At 37.6% G+C, this 19,526-nt stretch overlaps 1 protein-coding gene and 1 non-coding gene across 6 annotated transcripts in view; one reads left to right on the top strand and one right to left on the bottom strand.

The window, feature by feature from the left end:
- The window catches only part of MAP3K2 (mitogen-activated protein kinase kinase kinase 2), a 90,461-nt gene that overhangs the window by 51,026 nt on the left and 19,909 nt on the right, over positions 1-19,526 (bottom strand). The window contains exon 1 of one of the 5 annotated variants that reach the window (XM_036857199.1): positions 18,175-18,195. The exons of the other annotated variants lie outside the window; for them this stretch is intronic. The gene's annotated coding sequence lies outside the window, so the exon portion shown is untranslated. Of the gene's footprint in view, positions 1-18,174; positions 18,196-19,526 lie in introns of those variants that run through there. 5 annotated transcript variants of the gene reach the window in all.
- Positions 9,977-10,049, top strand: TRNAR-CCG. The gene has a single exon. It is a non-coding gene; the product is annotated as a tRNA-Arg (tRNA).

The following is a 19,526-nucleotide window of genomic DNA, read 5'->3' as shown; positions in this document are numbered from 1 at the left end:
GAACAGGAAAAAAATGATGAGATGTCGTCTCTGAAATTAGGTTACAAGAAGACTGACTTCTATCTTGCTCTCTCTCTCTCGGTAGCACCCTCTGAAGAAAGCCAGACAACATTCTGTAAGCTGCCCTATGGAAAGGCTCACATGGCAAAGAAACAATATCTCGCCCAACATCCAACAGGGACTTAAGCCTGCCAATAGCCAACTGAATGAGGAAGCAGGTCACACCCCAAGTGAGCCTTAAAATGACTACAGCATGGCCAAAAACCTCACTGCAGCCTTGTAAGGAATCCAGAGCCAAAAGTACCCAGATAAGCTGTGCTCTGATTCCTGCTCCACATAAACTGTGAGTTAAACCCCTGAGTTTTGAGGAAACTTCTCATGCAGAATAGATAATTAACACAGAGGCAAAAATTAACTTTTTATATCTATGTAAATGTTGATTGATATTTCCAGACAAAAATAAAATACTAACTAAACAGAGATGTATGAGCTATAAAGTGATGTCATTCTAACAATACAAATGCCATTCTGCCTATACATATATACTTATATACTTTAAATCTTTAAAGTATATTTAAAATACTTACACTTTTATTTAATATGTTATTACTTAAGATTCATAAAATGGAGAGGACATTTTTGATGCATGGAGTGTCTTTCCGTCAAAACTAAATGGATTCACTGCAGCATTATTTATAGGAGTAAAAAGTGGAACCAACCCAAATATCCATCACCTGAGGAACTGATAAGAAAAATGTGGTATATCTATACAGTAGACTATTATTAGGCAATATAAAGAAATAAGATACTCAGGAGTGACATCAGCAACATGATGGACTATGAAGCTCCAAGCCCTTATTCCCCACAGAACATTTAAAATCAGCCGAAAGCTGGTGAAATAAGAGCTCTGGAAAACAGTTAAACTAGGAGCTCTGGAAAACAGTTAAACAACTACAACAACCAAGTAAATATCTAATCAAGTAAAAGCTACATTCAAAATAGAAACAAATTTTGGGGCTTCCCTGGTGGCGCAGTGGTTGAGAATCTGCCTGCCAATGCAGGGGACACACAGGTTCGAGCCCTGGTCCGGGAAGATCCCACATGCTGTAGAGCAGCTGAGCCTGTGTGCCACAACTACTGAGCCTGCACTCTAGGGCCTGCAAGCCACAACTACTGAAGCCCGTGCACCTAGAGCCCGTGCTCCGCAACAAGAGAAACTATCACAATGAGAAACCCGCACACTGCAACGAAGAGTAGCCCCTGCTCACTGCAACTAGAGAAAGCCCGTGCACAGCAACAAAGACCCAACACAGCCAAAAATAAATAAATAAATAAAATTATTTAAAAAAAAAAAATTTTTTTGTGGCATTTTTATTTGACCTTGCTCCACCCCCTCCCTACACAGGCTTGGTCTGGAGCAAACAGCCTGGTTCCCAAATCCCTCCCCCAAACTGGAGGGAACAAAGCAAATTTCTTTGCAGTGTTCTAAGCTGCTGGGAGCTGCTTGAAGGACTGACTGCTCTCTGTTGTACCTAACTCAGAACTCAGATGGAAAAGATGCCAGTACTATGTGGGTAAACTGCAGGGGGCCTACAGACCTGCAGATGCCTGGAACAAAAGATTATGATACATACAACAGATCATCTAGGGCCCTGAGGAGAAGATTCAAGGGGAAGATTCTTTGGAAATTTAAGACCTTTAAAAGCAGTTGTGGGGACTTCCTTGGCAGTCCAGTGGTTAAGAGTCTGCACTTCCACTGCAGGGGACGCAGGTTCAATCCCTGGTCAGGCAACTAAGACCGCACATGTGGTGTGGCCAAAATAAATAAATTTTTTTTAAAAAAGGAGTGTCAGATATAGCAGAAAGGTCAGAATTTGGGGTACAAGATGCGGGACAGTGGGACCCCGTTAACCTCCGTTGGAGGTTAATGGTAGAGAGACTGGGATCAGCATTTAAAAAAAAAAAAAAAAAAAAAAAAAAGCAGTTGTGGATATGGGGGAACTGAAGACATCACATGGAGATTTAGCAAAAGGTATGCCCAGAAAAGGCCTGAGAAGACAAAAAGCCTTCACACTGGGCTGATCCTAAGCCCCAAAGCACACTCGGCTTCTTAGTGAAAGACTGGTCTGACAGACACAGAACAAGTCTGCAAAGGCAGGGAGAAGTGATCATTTTTTCAAATGATTAATTTTCAACATAAAATGACAAAGCATACAAAAAACAGGAGAACATGGCCCATTCAAAGGAAGAAAAATAAAGTGGCAAAACCAGCCCCAGAGAAGCATAGGTAATGAACTTACTGGATAAAGACTTTAAAACAACTGTCCTAAATATGTTTAAAAAGCTAAAAGAAAACACAAAGAAAAAAAGAAACAAGGAAAACAATATATAAACAAAATTACATTATCAACAAAAAAAAAATTACAAAAGGGAACCAAACAAATTCCAGAGCTGAAAAATAAAATAAAGGGGTTCAACAGTAGACTTGAGTAAAAAGACAAATCAGCAAACTTAAATATAGAACATTTGAAATTATCAAGGCTGAGGAATAGAAAAATATAATAAAGAAAAGTGAACAGAGCCTAAGGAACTTATGGGACACCATCAAGCAGACCAATGTATCAATATAAACATTATAGGAGTCTGAGAAGAAAAGAGAGTGAAAGGGGCAGAGAGATTACCTGAAGAAGTAATGGCCAAAAACTTGCCAAATGTGATAGAAGACACGAATTTACAAATCCAAGGAGTTCAATAAATTCCAAGTAGGACAACCCAGGGAGATCTACACCAAGACACAATATAATCAAACTGTTGAAAGACAGACAGAATCTTGAAAGCAGCTAGAGAAAATTCACTCATCATGTAGATCCTCAAAAAGATTACCAGTAGAAACTGTGGAGGCCACAAGACAGTGGGATAATACATTAAAAGTGCTAAAAGAAAAAAAATGCCAATGAAGAATTCTGTATCTACCAAGAGCTAAGGAAGTTCATTACTATTAGTACTGCCCTACAAGAAATGCTATGGAATTTCTTCATATTCAAATGAAAAAACACCAGACAGTAACTCTAAGATATATGAAGATAAAGACCTCCCATAAAGGTAAATACATGGGCAAATATAAAAACCGGCATTACTGCAATATTGGTCTGTAACTTCACTTTTTATTTTCTACAGGATATAAAAGACAAATGCACAAAAATAATTTTAAATCTACGTTAATGGGAACACAATGCATAAAAATGTAATTTGTGACACTGACAATAAACAGGGATGAACAGAGCTATATAGAAGTAGAGTTTTCATATGTGATTGAAGTTAAGTTGATTTCAATTCAAAACAAACTGTTATAACTTTAGGATGTTATATGCAACCTCATGGTAACCACACACACACACACACACACACACACAAACCCAACAGAACATAGATTTAAAAAAAAAAAAAGGTGAGAAAAATCAAACTGCATCACTACAGAAAAATCAACTAAACACAAAGATAGGCAGAGATGGAGGAAATGAGGGACAAAAAAATACAAAAAACAAAATGCCTTCTCTATCAGTAATTACTTTATCTGTAAAGTAATTAAGCATTCCAATCAACAGGCACAGATTGGCAGAACGAACTTAAAAAGCATGATGCTCCTGTATGCTGTCTACAAGAGACTCACTTTAGATCTAACGACACAATAGATTTAATGTGAAAGGACAGAAAAAGATATTCCGTGCAAATAGAAAGAGAAGAAAACCAGAGTGGCTATACTAATATCAAACAGAACAGACTGTAAGTCAAAAATTGTTACAAGAGACAAAGAAGAACATTAAACACTAACAAAAGGGTCAATTCATGAAAAAGATATAACAATGATAAACATCAGCACTCCAAAATATATGAAGCAAACTGATAGAATTGAAGAAACAAATAGACATACTTAAACAACAACAACAGCTCACTCAATACCCCACTTTCAGTAATGGATAGAACAACCACACAGATCAATAAGCCAACAGAAGACTTAAACAACACTACGAGTAATTAGACCTAACAGACATATACAGAACACTCCACCCCAAAACAGAATATATATTCTTCTCAACTCCACATGGAATATTCTCTAGGATAGATCATATGTTAGTCCACAAAAAAAGTCTTAAAAATTTAGTAAGATTGAACTCAAAATATTTTTTCCAAGCACAATGAATGAAACTAGAAATCAATAGCAGAAGAAAAACTGGAAAAGTAACAAATATGTAGAAATTAAACAGCAAACTCTTAATCAGCCAAAGAAGTCAAAGGAGAAATCATAAGGGAAATTAGAAAATATCCAGAAACAAGTGAAAATGAAAACACAACATACCAACACTTTTGGGATGCAGTAAAAGCAATGCTAAGGGAGAAATTTATAGCTGTAAACACACACATTAAAAAAAAAGATTTCAAGGGACTTCCCTGGTGGCGCAGTGGTTAAGAATCTGCCTGCCAATGCAGGAGACACAGGTTCAAGCTCTGGTCCGGGAAGATCCCACATGCCACGGAGCAACTGAGCCCGTGTGCCACAACTACTGAGCCTGTGCCCTAGAGCCCACAAGCCACAACTACTGAGCCTGCGTGCTGCAACTACTGAAGCCCATGCGCCTAGAGCCTGTACTCCACAACAAGAGAAGCCACCACAGTGAGAAGCCCGCGGACCGCAACGAAGAGTAGCCCCCGCTCACCGAGCAACAAAGACCCAACACAGCCAAAAATTAAATTAATTAATTAATTTAAAAAAAAATAAAGATTTCAAATCAATGACCTAACTCTACATCCTGAGGAACTAGAAAAAGAACAAACTAAACCCAAAGCTAGCAAAAGGAAAGAAATAATAAAGATCAGAGCAGAGAGAAGCAAAATAGAGAAGAGATAAACAACAGAGAAAAATCAATAAAACCAAGAGTCGATTCTTCAAAAAGATCAACAAAATGGACAAATCTTTAGCTAGACAAAGAAAAAAGAAAAGATTCGAATAACTAGAATCAAAAATGAAAGAGGGAACATTACAGAAATAAAAAGGATCAGGGAGTTCCCTGGCAGTCCAGTGGTTAGGACTCCATGCTTGCACTGCAGGGAGTGCAAGGGTCTGATCCCTGGTTGGGGAACTAAGATCCCACATGCCATGTAGCATTGCCAAAAAAAAAAAAAAAAACCCTCCAAACAAGAGAAGCCCAGGGACTTCCCTGGTGGCACAGTGGTTAAGAATCTGCCTGCCAACGCAGGGGACACGGGTTTGAGCCCTGGTCCAGGAAGATCCCACATACCGCGGAGCAACTAAGCCCATGCACCACAACTACTGAGCCTGCGCTCTAGAGTCTGCGAGTCTGCGAGCCACAACTACTGAGCCCATGTGCTGCAGCTACTGAAGCCTGCATGCTGAGAGCCTGTGCTCCGCAACAAGAGAAGCCACCGCAATGAGAAGCCCGTGCACTGCAACGAAGAGTAGTCCCCACTCGCCGCAACTAGAGAAAGCCCGCGCACAGCAATGAAGACCCAACGCAGCCAAAAATAAAATAAATAGATAAATTTATAAAAAAAAGAAAAGCCCAGATCCAAATGGAAGGAACACTTCCTAACTCACTGGATGAGGCCAATATTACCCTGATACCAAAATCAGACAAAGCCATTACAGAAAAACTATAGACCAATTATCTCTTATGAATACTGATGCAAAAATCCTCAACAAAGTACTAGGAAACCAAACTAAGCAACATATTAAAAGGAGTATTCATCACAACCAAGTGGGATGGATTATTAAAAGGCAGGATGGGGCTTCCCTGGTGGCGCAGTGGTTGAGAATCTGCCTGCCAATGCAGGGGACACAGGTTCGAGCCCTGGTCTGGGAAGATCCCACATGCCGCGGAGCAACTGGGCCCGTGAGCCACAACTACTGAGCCTGCGCGTCTGGAGCCTGTGCTCCGCAACAAGAGAGGCAGCGATAGTGAGAGGCCCGCGTACCGCGATGAAGAGTGGCCCCCGCTTGCCGCAACTAGAGAAAGCCCTCGCACAGAAACGAAGACCCAACACAGCCAAAAAGAAATTAATTAATTAATTAATTTAAAAGCCTTTAAAAAAAAAAAAGGCAGGATGGTTCAACAAATGAAAAGTCAATGTAATATATCACATCAGTGGAAGAAGGGGAAAAAACACACAATCATCTCAACTGATGCAGAAAAAAAAAAATTCAATACTCTTTCATGATAAAAACACTCAACAAACTAGCAACAGAAGGAAACTTCCTAAACATAATAAACATCATATAAGAAAAACCTATACCCAACATCATACTCAATTGTGAAAGACTGAAAGCATTTCCCCTTAGCTTTTCCTGGTTGAGATTAGGAACAAGACACAGATGCCCACTTTGCCACTTTTATTCAACATAGCATTGGAAGTTGTAGTAAGAGCAATTAGGCATGAAAAGAAATAGGCCTCCAAATCGGAATGAAGTAAGTAAAATGATCTCTGTTTGAAGGTGACATGATCTTATATGTAGAAATACCTAAAGACTGTACACACACACACACACACAAACACACACAGAGTGCTGGAGCTAATAAACAAATTCAACAACACTGCAGGATACAAAATCAACACACAAAAATCAGTTACATTTCGATACACTATGAACAATCTGAAAACAAAATTAAGAAAATTCCATTTACAATAGCATCAAAAAGAATAAAATACTTAGAAATTAACTTAACCAAGGCAGTGAAAGACTTATACAATGAAAACTACCGAATGCTGCTGAAATAAATTAAAAAGACATAAATAAATGGAAACACATCCCATGTTCATGGATGAGAAAACTTAATACTAAGATGTCAATACTATCCAAAGTGATCTACATATTCAATGCAATCCTTATCAAAATCCCAATGATTTTTTTTTTTGCGGAAATAGAAAACCCATCCAAAAGTTCATAAGGAATCTCAAAGGATGCCAAATAGCCAAAACAATCCTGAAAGAGAACAAAATAGGAGGACTCACACTTCCTGATTTCAAAACGCACTACAAAGTTACAGTAATCAAAACAACACGTGGTGCTGGCATAAAGACCAATGGAATAGAGTACAGAATTAAACCCTTGTATATTTGGTCAAATAACTTTTGACAAGGGTGCCAAGACTATGTAACAGGGAAAGAACAGTTTTTTAAACATTTGGTGATGGGAAAACTAGACATTCACATGCAAAAAAAAAAAAAAGTAGCCTTACTTTACACCAAATACAAAAATTACCTTAAAATGGATCATAAACCTAAATGTAAGAGCTAAAACTATAAAACTCTTAAAAGAAAATATAGAGGGAAAGCTTCATTTTTGCAACAATGTCTTGGATGTGACACCAAAAGCACAGTCAACAAAAGAAAAAATAGATAAACTGAAGTTCATCAAAATTTAAAACATCTCATGGATGAACCTGGAGGACACTATGTTAAGTGAAACAATCCAGTCATAGAAAGACAAATAACGCATGATTCCACTTATATGAGGTATCTAAAACAGTCAAATTCATAGAAGCAGAGAATAAAGTAAGTTGTGGGGTTGGGGGGCCAGCAGGTGGTGAAAATGGGGCATTGTTATTCAATGTATATAAAGTTTCAGTTATGCTGATGATTAAGTTCTAGAGATCTGCTGTACAACACCTGAAGTTACTAATATGATATTGTGCACTTAAAATTTTGTTAAAAAGGTAAATATGTTAAGTGCTCTTACCACCACCAAAAAAAGGGGGGGGGAGGGGGACACAAGGAATTTGGGGGAGGTATTGGATATGTCTATTACTCTGATAGTGGTGATGGTATCATGGGTGTTCATATATGTCCAAACTCATAAAATTGTATACATTAAATACATGCAGTTATATTTTATCAATTACACCTCAATATAACTGTTTAAAAAATTTTAAACTTCTGTGCCTCAAAGGACACAATCAGCAGGGTGAAAAGGAATGCGAGAAACTATTTGCAAACCATTTATCTGATAAGAGGTTAACGTCCAAATATATAAAGAACTCTTACAATTCAACAACAAAAAAACAAATAACATGATTAAAAAGTGGGCAAAGGACTTGAATAGACATTTCTCCAAAGAAGGTATACAAATGGCCAATAAGAATATGAAAAGATGCTCAATATCACTAATCATTAGGGAAACTAATACAAATCAAAACCACAATGAAATACCATCTCACACCCATTACAATGGCTACTATCAAGAAAAAAGAAAATAATAAATGTTGGCAAAGATGTGGAGAAACTGGAACTCTTATGTACTGTTGGTGGGAATGTAAAATGGTGCAGTCACTACGGAAAACAGTATGGTGGTTCCTCAAAAAATTAAAAACTAAGTTACCATATGATCCAGCAATTCCACTTCTGGGTATATACCCACAAGAATTGAAAGCAGGGACTCAAACAGGTTTTTATACTTCCGTTTTCATAGGAGCATTATTTACAATAGCCAAAATGTTAAAAGCAACCCAAGCGCTCACTGACAGATGAATGGATAAACAAAACATGGTGTATACGTATACAATGAAGTATTATTCAGCCTTAAAAAGGAAGTAGATTTTGACATATGCTACAACATGGATAAACTTTAAGGACATGTTACTAAGTGAAATAAGCCAGCCAACAAAAATACAAATACTGTATGATTCTACTTATTTGAGGTACCTAGAGTAATCAAATTCATACAGACATAAATGAGAAAGGTGGTTGTCAGGGGCTGGGGTCAGAAGAAAAGGAGGAGTTTTTGTTTAATGGGTCTAGAGTTTCAGTTTTGCAAGATGAAAAGAGTTCTAGAAAAGGACGGTGGTGATGGTTGTACAACAATGCTAATATATTTAATGCCACTGCACTGTACACTTAAAAAAATAGCGAAGACAGTAAATTTTAAGTTATTTTTATTTTACTACAATTTTAAAAATACCAAAGAAACACCCCAAAACACTTACTTCTTGCAAAATCCCAACAAGACTCAAATCTAAACTTAATGATCCTACACTGTGCTTTCCTTCAAATGCAAACTTTTTTTTTTTTTTGGCTGCATTGGATCTTTGTTGCTGCGTGCGGGCTTTCTCTAGTTGTGGCGAGTGAGGACTACTCTTCATTGCAGTGCGTGGGCTTCTCATTGTGGTGGCTTCTCTTGTTGCAGAGCATGGGCTCTAGGCACGCGGGCTTCAGTAGTTGTGGCACACGGGCTTAGTAGTTGTGGCGCATGGGCTTAGTTGCTCCGCGGCATGTGGGATCTTCCTGGACCAAGGCTTGAACCTGTGTCCCCTGCATTGGCAGGCAGATTCTTAACTACTGCACCACCAGGGAAGTCCCGCAACCATTTACTTTTAAAATGTAGGGTTTTATTTTTTATTTTAAATGATCTACTAACATTGTAAATACCTCCATTTCGTATGCTTTGAGGACTACCATTCACTAATGTCTTAAAAAAAACTGTTAAGCGTCCACTCACTATGTGCCACATATACTGTAGTAAACAAAGTCCCTGTACTCTTGGGACTTTGTATACAAGTGAATACAAAGTGCCAATGAAGAAAACAAACTCAGTGAATGAGTAAATAGGTAAGCTCTCTAAAAACAGAGAAGGTATCAGTCTGAAGAAGAGTCAGTGGGAAAACTCTCAAGGCTAAAGAATAGCACACACAAATGCCCAAAAAGCTTAGCATGCTCCAGGAACTGTAGGAAGGACTGTGTGGTCAGTATTTTACAAAGCAAAGGGGGAGTGGCAAGAAATAAACTGAAAATGTAAGCTACAGCCACTACCAAGAAAGTTCATAAAGGAGTTTGACTATCATATATAATACAGTAGAAAGCCAATAAGTGGTTTTAAGCAAAGATATGATTTGATTTGGGGTTTTTTCTTTGTTTGGTTGCATTTGTTTTTGTTTTGATTTGTTTTTAAATATCACATTGGGGGACCTCCCTGGTGGTCCAGTGGTTAAGACTCCACGCTCCCGATGCAGGGGGCCCAGGTTCGATCCCTGGTCAGGGAACTAGATCCCACATGCCACAACTAAAGATCCCGCATGCCGCAACGAAGATCCCGCGTGTAGCAACAAAATATCTCGTGTGCCACAACTAAAGACCCCGTGCAGCCAAATAAATATAAATAAATAAATAAATAAATATTAAAAATAAATAAATATCACATTGGCTGCTGAATAAATGTAACAGCCAAAGTGTGTATCACTCATAGAATGGACACACTATAAATTCAGGCACTGAATGTTATTTAGTTGGTTCATTTGCATTACTACAGATACATGTAACAAAACATGGATATTTATTCATATTGAGCAAACAATGCTTGAAGTTAAAAACATATGTTGAGCAAAAAAGCGAACAAAAAAGAATGCTTACAGTGTGTTTTCATTTGTAAAAGAGGGGAGGAATGACTTTACAGTGCCGATATATAACAAGTACTACCTCAGCCAGGTGACCAAGGTCAACATTACAGTGATAAATCAAGTTTATACTCAACCTTTAATATGATGTTATCAAATATGATGAAAATGGCACTTTACCTTTGTGGTGTTCCTCCAAGAACTCATAAACTAAGTAATATGAGAAAACATCAGTCAAAATGAAATTTGAGAGACAGTCTATGAAATACCTGATCAATATTCTTCAAATCTGTCAAGGTCATTAAAAACAAGGAATGTTTGAGAAACTACCACAATCCAGAGGAATTAAGGCATTATAAAAACCAAATGTAATCTGGCATCCTAGATGGGATCCTGGAATGGAGAAAGGACAACAAAATCTGAATATGAGATTAATAATGATGTATCAATATTGATTCCTTACTTGTGACAAATATATCATAATAACATAAGATGTTAACAATATGGAAACTGGGTGCAGAATACAAGAACCCTCTGAACTACCTAAAACTTTCCTGTAAAACTAAAACCCCAAACTCAAAAAATTATTTAAAGAATGAACTGTAAGAGAAACAGAAGCAGCAAAAACAGTTATAAGGTTACTTAAGGTCCAGAAGGAGACGACGGTATATTAAAGTGTTTAGAATAATATGGCAGCAGGGAAGATGGAGGGGAAAAAAAAGGATTCATGGTATATTTTGAGGACAAAATAAAAAGAGCTTGGACTTCCAGTTAATGCGGAATAAAAAGGTCAGCAAATCCTCTTCTCCAAAAATAAGAATAAAACTGGACAAATTGCCAAAAATAACTATTTCAGGGATTTGGAAATTGCCAAAAGATAAACAACAAATTGAGAAGTATTTATTCAGGGAAAACTACCAGAACTTCAGGTAAAGCAGTGGGAGTCAGCAGATTCCCAACACTAGCCCAGTTTGGTCTACATAAGAACTTTCAACAGGGCAGAGCTGGCCCTGAAATTCAGCAACTCTTGCTAAAGGGCTTGACTTGATTTGGTGTGAAAGATGAAAAGTCACGCTGAGTGACACTGTCAATAAAGGAAAAAACAGGGTAAAAATGAACAGGGAAAACCAGTAGCTGTGCTAGGAGGAGGAAGAAAGGCTCTCAGCTGGGGGCAAAGGCAGACCAGTCAAAAATTTAATGGGAAGATCTTGAAAATGAGAGAGCCACAGAAGTGCTGGATGAACTCTACAAATCCCTGGCTGACTAGGAAACTATGGGCATATGTAGACAGAGGAAACCCAAGAGGGCCAGATACAAAGTAAAAAGTAAGGTCCACTTGGCTACTGCCTTAAATTTGCACTCTCCAATTCACACACATCCACCAGAAGATGGCTGAAGCCTTACAGGCTTGAGGTATTTCAGTGTAACCTCTGCCCAATCACTGACTGACCACTAAGTTATGCAGTCACAGGGCAACCCTTAGGAAGCCTGGCTTTAAAAATACAAACAGAAAAACAAACAAAAATAACTAAGCAAATACAATAACAGCCAAACAAGCATGGGCAACAATGTATTCCACGGATTAAGTAGAAGCAAGTTGGTTTAAAAAAAAAAAAATCCCAATCCAGAGATCCTACAATGTATTTATCTAATATGTCTAGTTCTCAAAAAAAAAAAAGTGAAGCAAGCAAAGAAAGAGAAAAGTGGGACCCATACTTAAGATTTAAAAAAAAAAAAAGCTATCAGTAGAAATGGACTCTGGGTAGGCTAAAATGTTGGAATTAGCAAAGACTTCAAGGCAGCTATTATAAATATATTTAAAAGAATTAAAGGAAAATCTGGTGAAAATTATTCCATAAATAGGAAACATCAATAAATAGAAACTATAAAAAAAGAACTAAAATGGAAATTCTAGAGGTGAAAAATACCATATCCAAACGTAAAGTGTATCAGATGGACTCAACGGTAAATCTGAGATGGCAGAAGAAAGAATTAAACTCCACAAAGAGATCAATAGTAGTCATCTAATCTGAAGAACAGAGAGAAAAAAGACTGAAGGAAAATTAGCAAAGTCTCAGAGACCTGTGAGACATTAAGCAGACGAACACATTTTAATGCATGTCCCACAAGGAAAGAAGAAGAAAAAAGTGGACAGAAAAAAATATCTGAAGCAGCAATGGCTGAAAAGTTTCCAAATTTCTTGAAAAACAGGAATCTACAGATCCAAGAAGCTCAATAAACTCTAAACACAATAAATATCAAGAGATCAACACCTAAAGTTTTTTTTAAAGTCATTTGAAAAATCTTAAAAAAAAAAGAGATTCACACCTAGACACACATTATAATTAAACTACAGAAAGCCAAACATAAAGAACATCTTAAAAGCTGAAAGAGAAAATAACTCATTTTGCTAGAGAGGAAAAATACAACTACTAACTTCTATCACAAATAACTGAGTCAGAAGAAGGTGGAATGGCATGTGTAATGACAAAAATAAAACAAGAACACAAATATCAAGCAAGAATCATATATTCAGCAAGACTATGCTTCAAAATGGAAGGTGAAATAAAGACATTCTTAGACAAACAAATACTGAGAGAATTCACTGCAAGAAGAATTGCTTTATAAGAGTAAGGAGGGACTTCCCTGGTGGTCCAGTGGTAAAGAATCCACCTTCCAATGCAGGGAATGCAGGTTTCATCCCTGGCTGGGGAACTAAGATCCCACATGCTGCAGGGCAACTAAGCCCACGCACCACAACTACTGAGCTCGCACGCCTCAACAAGAGAGCCCACGTGCCACAAACTACAGAGCCCACGCGCTCTGGAGCTTAAGCACCACAACTAGAGAGAGAAAATCTGCCCGCCACAACTAGAGAGAAGCCCACATGCCACAACGAAGAGCCCACACCACAACGAAAGATCCCACACACCTCAATGAAGATCCCATATACTGCAACTAAGACCCGATGCAGCCAAAAAAAAAAAAAGGCAATAAATTAAAAAAAAGAAAAGAAAGAAATACTAAGGTGAGTTCTTCAGACTGAGAAGTGACATCAGATGAGGTAACTCAAATCCAATAGACAAAACGAAGCACACTAGAAAGAAATATGAGAGTAAGTTTGAGGATTATTAAAATGTTTTCTTTTTTTCTTCTCTTAAGCTCCTTAAAAAACATATGATTGTATTAAGCTAATTCACACATACGTGTGTGTGTGTGCACGCACACACACACACGCACACACACAGACCATTCCACCCATTAATGGCAGATTACACATTCTTTTCAAGCACCCATGGTACATTCACCAAGGTAGACCTGGGCCATATCCTGGGCCACAGAATAAATTTCAACACACTTAAAAGAATTAAAATCATATAAACTATGTTCTCTGACCACAGTGGAAGCAATCCAGAAAGTAATAACAGAAAGACAACAAGAAAATCTTCAAACATTTGGAAGTGAAACAACATACTTGAAGAATAATCTGCAGCTAAAAGAGAAAGTCTCAACAAATTTTTAAGTATACAGAACTAAACGGAAATACAACATGTAAAACTATGTAAAACACAGACAAAGAAGTGGTGAGAGGAAAAATTATAGCACCATGCTGGGCTGCTATTACACCTGCCTCTGCCCACCCAACAACTGCTCCATCTAATGTCTTTGGGGGTCTTGCAAATATGGAAAGGGGTAAGGCAAGAATGAACCTTGTGGTGTGGAATTGGGATTGAAGTTATCATCATAAGTCACGGTCTTGAAATATGTCAAAAAACAGATATAGATGTACACAAACACACACATTTGTACCTATATATGTTTTAAAGCTTTGTCTATGGAGACCTGGAAGCAGTGACATCCTACTCACAATAAGTACACCTGCTAGATGTTGGTTTCTAAATACCAATCTCCACTAAGAGGAATGAAGCCTCCTTGAAAATACGGGTTATTTCCATGTATGAATCAGGTAACTGCAAAGGAAGCCTAGAACATCTTACTGTGCCAGGAAGAAAGTATGCAAAGAATCATGGGACATGTCAAAAGGACACAGGAACGACCTTGAAGGGGCTCCCACTAGCCAAATATGGGACAATTTGGGTTTCAAAAAAATAATGATCGATTACAACCCACTGAACAAAAAAGGAATCCATGAGTCCACAGACACATCATTAAAAAATGAATCAATAAATGGGAGAAGAGGAAGAAGACTTTCCTTTTTCCTGACATTCAAAGCACGGGTTATTGAATGTAGACTTATAAATTATAATAATGAAATTACAAGATCATTATTTGGCAGTCATCAGTAGTAATAATTCAGCCAAGAAAAATCAATAAATGCTAAAACTAGTGGGTGAAGTGATGAGGAATGAGATACTTAGTCTCAAAATATCTTTCCCCCCAATGTTTATTAATTATAAAGGAAAAAAGTACCTTTTTTAGTAGAAATCTGGCAGAAAGCTTAGTTAAGTAATCAATTAACATCACCAGTAATGGGCAAATTAAAATCATTTACACCTGATGGGATGCATTGAGAAGACTATCACATCACCTCTGTGATGTTCCTGCCAAAAATACATAACCTAAATTGAATCATAGGGGAAGCATCAGACAAACCTCAACTGAGGAATATTTTAAGAGTCAACTACTCTATAAATTTCAAAACTATCAAGATCATGAAAGTCAAGGAAACATGGAAGAATTGTTCCAGACAGAAAAACACTAAATACAAAATTTGATCCTCGATTGAATTGTGTTGCTAAAAAGGACATTACTGAGACCACTGGCAAAACCTGAATGGGTTCTGTGGATTAGATGATACTATTCTATCAGTGATAACTTCATGATTTTGATGGCTGTATTCCAGATATGTAAGAAAATGCCCTTGCTGATAGCAATTACAAACTAAAGTGTTCTGGAGTGATGGAGCCTCATGCTGGCAACTTAGTCTCAAATGATTAGAAAAGAAACTTCTTTACAACCATTTCTGCAACTTCTGAAAATTTCTAAAGAAAAAATTTTAAACTAAGAAAGTTGGGAAAATATAAACATTACTGTTCCTCCCCAGTCTTCACTATCTCATCAAAAAAGCATCTCTATTTTTCCAGCTGTTCAAGACAAAAATTTTGGGATAGCCCTGATTCCTTTCATTTTTTCATTCTACATTCCAACCCGTCAGCAAATCCTGTTAGCTTGTCCTTAAATATATATCTCCACAACTACCATTCTATTCCAAGGCATGATCATCTCTTGTGTGGGTTACTGCAATACCTTCCCATCTAACCAGCCTGTTTTCACTCCAAACCCTCATACAGCAATGAGAGTGATTTTTTTTTTAAGTCAGTGGATAAATAAACTATGACACATTCAAGCAATAGAATATTCAGTGCTAAAAGAAATGAGCTCTCAAGCCATGAAAAAGACATGGAGGAACCTTAAATGCATATTATAACTGAAAAAAGCCAATCTGAAAGGGCTATATACTGTATGACTCCAACCATATGACATTCTGGATAAGGCAAAACTATGGAGACAGTAAAAAGATCTGTGGCTGTCAGTGGCAGCCAGGGAGGGAGGGAGGAAGGGATGAATAGGTGGACCACAGAAGATTCTGTAGGGTATTGTAATAATAGTAGATATATGTCATTATAAATTTGTCAGGACTCATTCAATAAATAACACAAAGAGTGAACCCCAATGTAAACTATGGACTTCAATGAATAAGAATGTATCGGGACTTCCCTGGTGGTCCAGTGGTTAAGACTCCACGATGCAGGGGGCCCGGGTTCGATCCCTGGTCAGGGAACTAGAACCTGCATGCCGCAACTAAAGATCCCGCACATGCTGCAACTAAGACCCGGCGCAGCCAAATATAAACAAACAAATAAATAAATATTTTTTAAAAAGAATGTATCAATACAGGCTCATCAAATGTAACAAATGTATCAATATCACACTAATGCAAAACGTTAATAATAGGGAAAACTGGGAGGGGGTGAGGAGGTAAATGGGAACTCTGTACTTTATGATCAATTTTTCCGTAAACCTAAAACTGCTCAAAAAAAAAAAAAAAGTAAAATTCCTTCCTTTTCACATTTGGAAAGGAGGGGGGGGGGGAAATACAATGAGATTCCAAAAGAATGGCCATATGAAGTGTTGGCAAGGATGTTGTGCAACAAAAACATCCACATTGCTGGTAAGAATGTCAAACGGTACAACCACCTTATGAAACAGTTTGGCAAAATCTTACAACCCATCCATTCCACTCCTACGCACTTACTCAAGAAAAATGAAAGCGTATGTCCACACCAATACTAGTACACAAGTGCTCATAGAAGCGTTATGTGTAATAGCCCCAAACTGGAAACTCAAATGTCCATCACCAGGTGTATAGTTAATTTATGGTGACAAAAAACAGATCATTGGTTGCCTAAGGACAATGGAAAGAGGCAAGACAGTGATGGGACTACAAAAGGGCATGAAGAAGCTTCTGGGGGTGGTGGATATGTTCACTATCTTGATGGGGTGATGGTTTTACAGGTGTGTATGTCCAATTTTACCAAATCACACACTTTAAATGTGTAGTCTGTCAATTATCTCAATCCAGCTACAATTTTTATTCTATAATGCTACTAGCACTGCAACTCTGACCACTGACTTTAAGCCAATTTATAAGTTACACAAGTCTCACTACCTTATAGACACCCCTTGCTTTTGATTTTTAAAAAATTACGCAGACTTGTGGCCCCTTTATTTGCCAGACTACAAATGAATTCTGACTCGAAAAAAATAAAATCTGCCATCATTTGTCAGACACATCCCAATTTCAGGTATTCAAAAATTCGGAAGACAATTTCAAAGGAGTACTTCCCCAGTAATATTGGTCACTTCCAGTTAGGAAGAACTGGGTAGCCGGGGGGTGAGAGTTGCACTGTATATCTTTTCATAGTTTCTGAACTTTGTACCATATTATCTACTCAAAACCATATAAAGATCAAATTTAAAGAGAACTTTAAAAGTGTTCCCAAAACATCTTAAGTACTGATATAATAACAATATGTAGCCTCCTAGAATGATTAAAGAAAGTACTTACCTAGATGCAATAAATTCGGTTAATTCTTAATAACTTAATAGCGCTAGGTCTAATGTAATTTCAAACTGGTTGAATGATCACCCTCATGTGCAGGCAATCATTTGTAAACAGGCCTGCACATCCTCAGAAAGGCAGAGAAAAATCTAATGTCCATCTAGTGGTCCCTGTTGTCATGATAATCATCAAATTTAGGATGTTTCTGCTTCCTTTCTGTTATCAAGTTCTAAAAGACTTTTTCGTTAATAAAATGTTTTATTATTTCTTGAACTGACATTTCAAAAGAACATGTAGTTTATCTGGCAAATCAAATTTGAGTTTTCACATTTCCTTGGGAAGCAGAGTATCGTAGTAGAATGTTTTAGAGTCACACAGGGACTTGCATTCATAACTCTGGCCATCCTGAATACAATCAGAGTATTCATGGTCTTGTTTATAAAATGAAGATATCAGAGGTCATATTCCAGGTTTGTTTTAAGCACTGAATAAGATGATACGTATAGCACCTAACACAAATACCTAACATAGAGATTCTAACTTAATAGATGTCAGTTGCCTTCTCTTCCACCAAACAACTCAGAGCTAAAGGCAGGTTAAATTCTAAAAAGCAAATTCTAATTTTTCTCCTTTTTTAAGTATAACACAGTAACAATATATTTGTGATCTGTAACATTATGTCATACTCACCTGCATTTTAACATTCAACAGGTCATGCTCCCTATAAAAATAAAAATAGCAAGCATAGTGGTTAGGAGCTCAGACTGTGGAGCCAAACTGCCTGGGTTTGAAATCTGCATCTGCCACTCACTAGCTGTGTAATCTTAGGCAAATGACTCTATCTCTCTTTGCCTTAATTTTCTTATCTGTAACAGGAAGATTTATATAGGTATAATCATCACCAGATTGCCATGGAAATTAAACAAGTTAATGTTCGTAAAGTGCTAAGAATGGGCCTAGCATATAGTAATAATTATGTAAATGTTTGTTAAAATTAAGTTGATATAGTAAGGTTTTTTTTTTTCTCTTTCTTAGTTCTTAAATCATACTAAGAATGTTGGGGAATTTATTTTAAATGTCTACAAAGCTTAAGTCTTTTCTACATTTTATTAAATGGATCTTAAAGGAGAATGGGGTAGCTCTTCAGTCAATACTCTAAGAAATTTGGGCCTTTTAAAAACTTTCAGGACTTCCCTGGTGGCGCAGTGGTTAAGAATCTGCCTGCAATGCAGGGGACACGGGTTCGATCCCTGGTCCGGGAAGATCCCACATGCCACAGAGCAACTAAGCCCGGGAGCCACAACTACTGAGCCTGCTCTCTAGAGCCTGCATGCCACAACTACTGAGCCTGCGTGCCACAACTACTGAAGCCCATGCACCTAGAACCTGTGCTCCACAACAAGAGAAGCCACCTCAATGAGAAGCCCACGCATTGCAACAAAGAGTAGCCCCCGCTCGCGGCAACCAGAGAAAGCCCGCAGGCAGCAACGAAAACCCAACGCAGCCAAAAAAAAAATAACATCTCTCAAATCACTGTAGGCTGATGTAGATGTATCTGTACCCTGACTGGCATTCCCTTATATTTCTATCATGCACTAGAGAGGAAAAAACTCAACATTAGTTCACCAAAAATGTCACAAAATTCCCTGACAATAATAATGATGGCTCTCAAAGCCCACTTCCTCATCTATGAAATGGGGACAGTAACTGTGCCTACTTCATGTGATTATTATAAGGCTTAAATGGAACATCTGTAAAGCACCCAGAACAATACCAAAGCATAGCGAACACTCAAAAAAATAAGAAGTTTACTTATTAAGTTCAGCTTTGGAACCCACACAACCTTATTCAGAATCCACTCTTACATGCTACATTATATTGCCTCTCATTTGTCCACCAACACTTAGCCCCTGCCTACTGTGTACCAATATGCTCCCCTCGCTAATCTCCTGGATTTTAAAAATGACAAAACACCAAATTCTAAAATACTGATGTCTTTTTAAAATTCTAAAATCTATCCAAAGCTTAAAAAATAAGCAAAT

Source organism: Balaenoptera musculus, chromosome 7 (assembly GCF_009873245.2).
Source record: "Balaenoptera musculus isolate JJ_BM4_2016_0621 chromosome 7, mBalMus1.pri.v3, whole genome shotgun sequence".
Lineage (NCBI taxonomy): Eukaryota > Metazoa > Chordata > Mammalia > Artiodactyla > Balaenopteridae > Balaenoptera > Balaenoptera musculus.
This window is presented reverse-complemented; position numbering and strand designations above follow the sequence as displayed.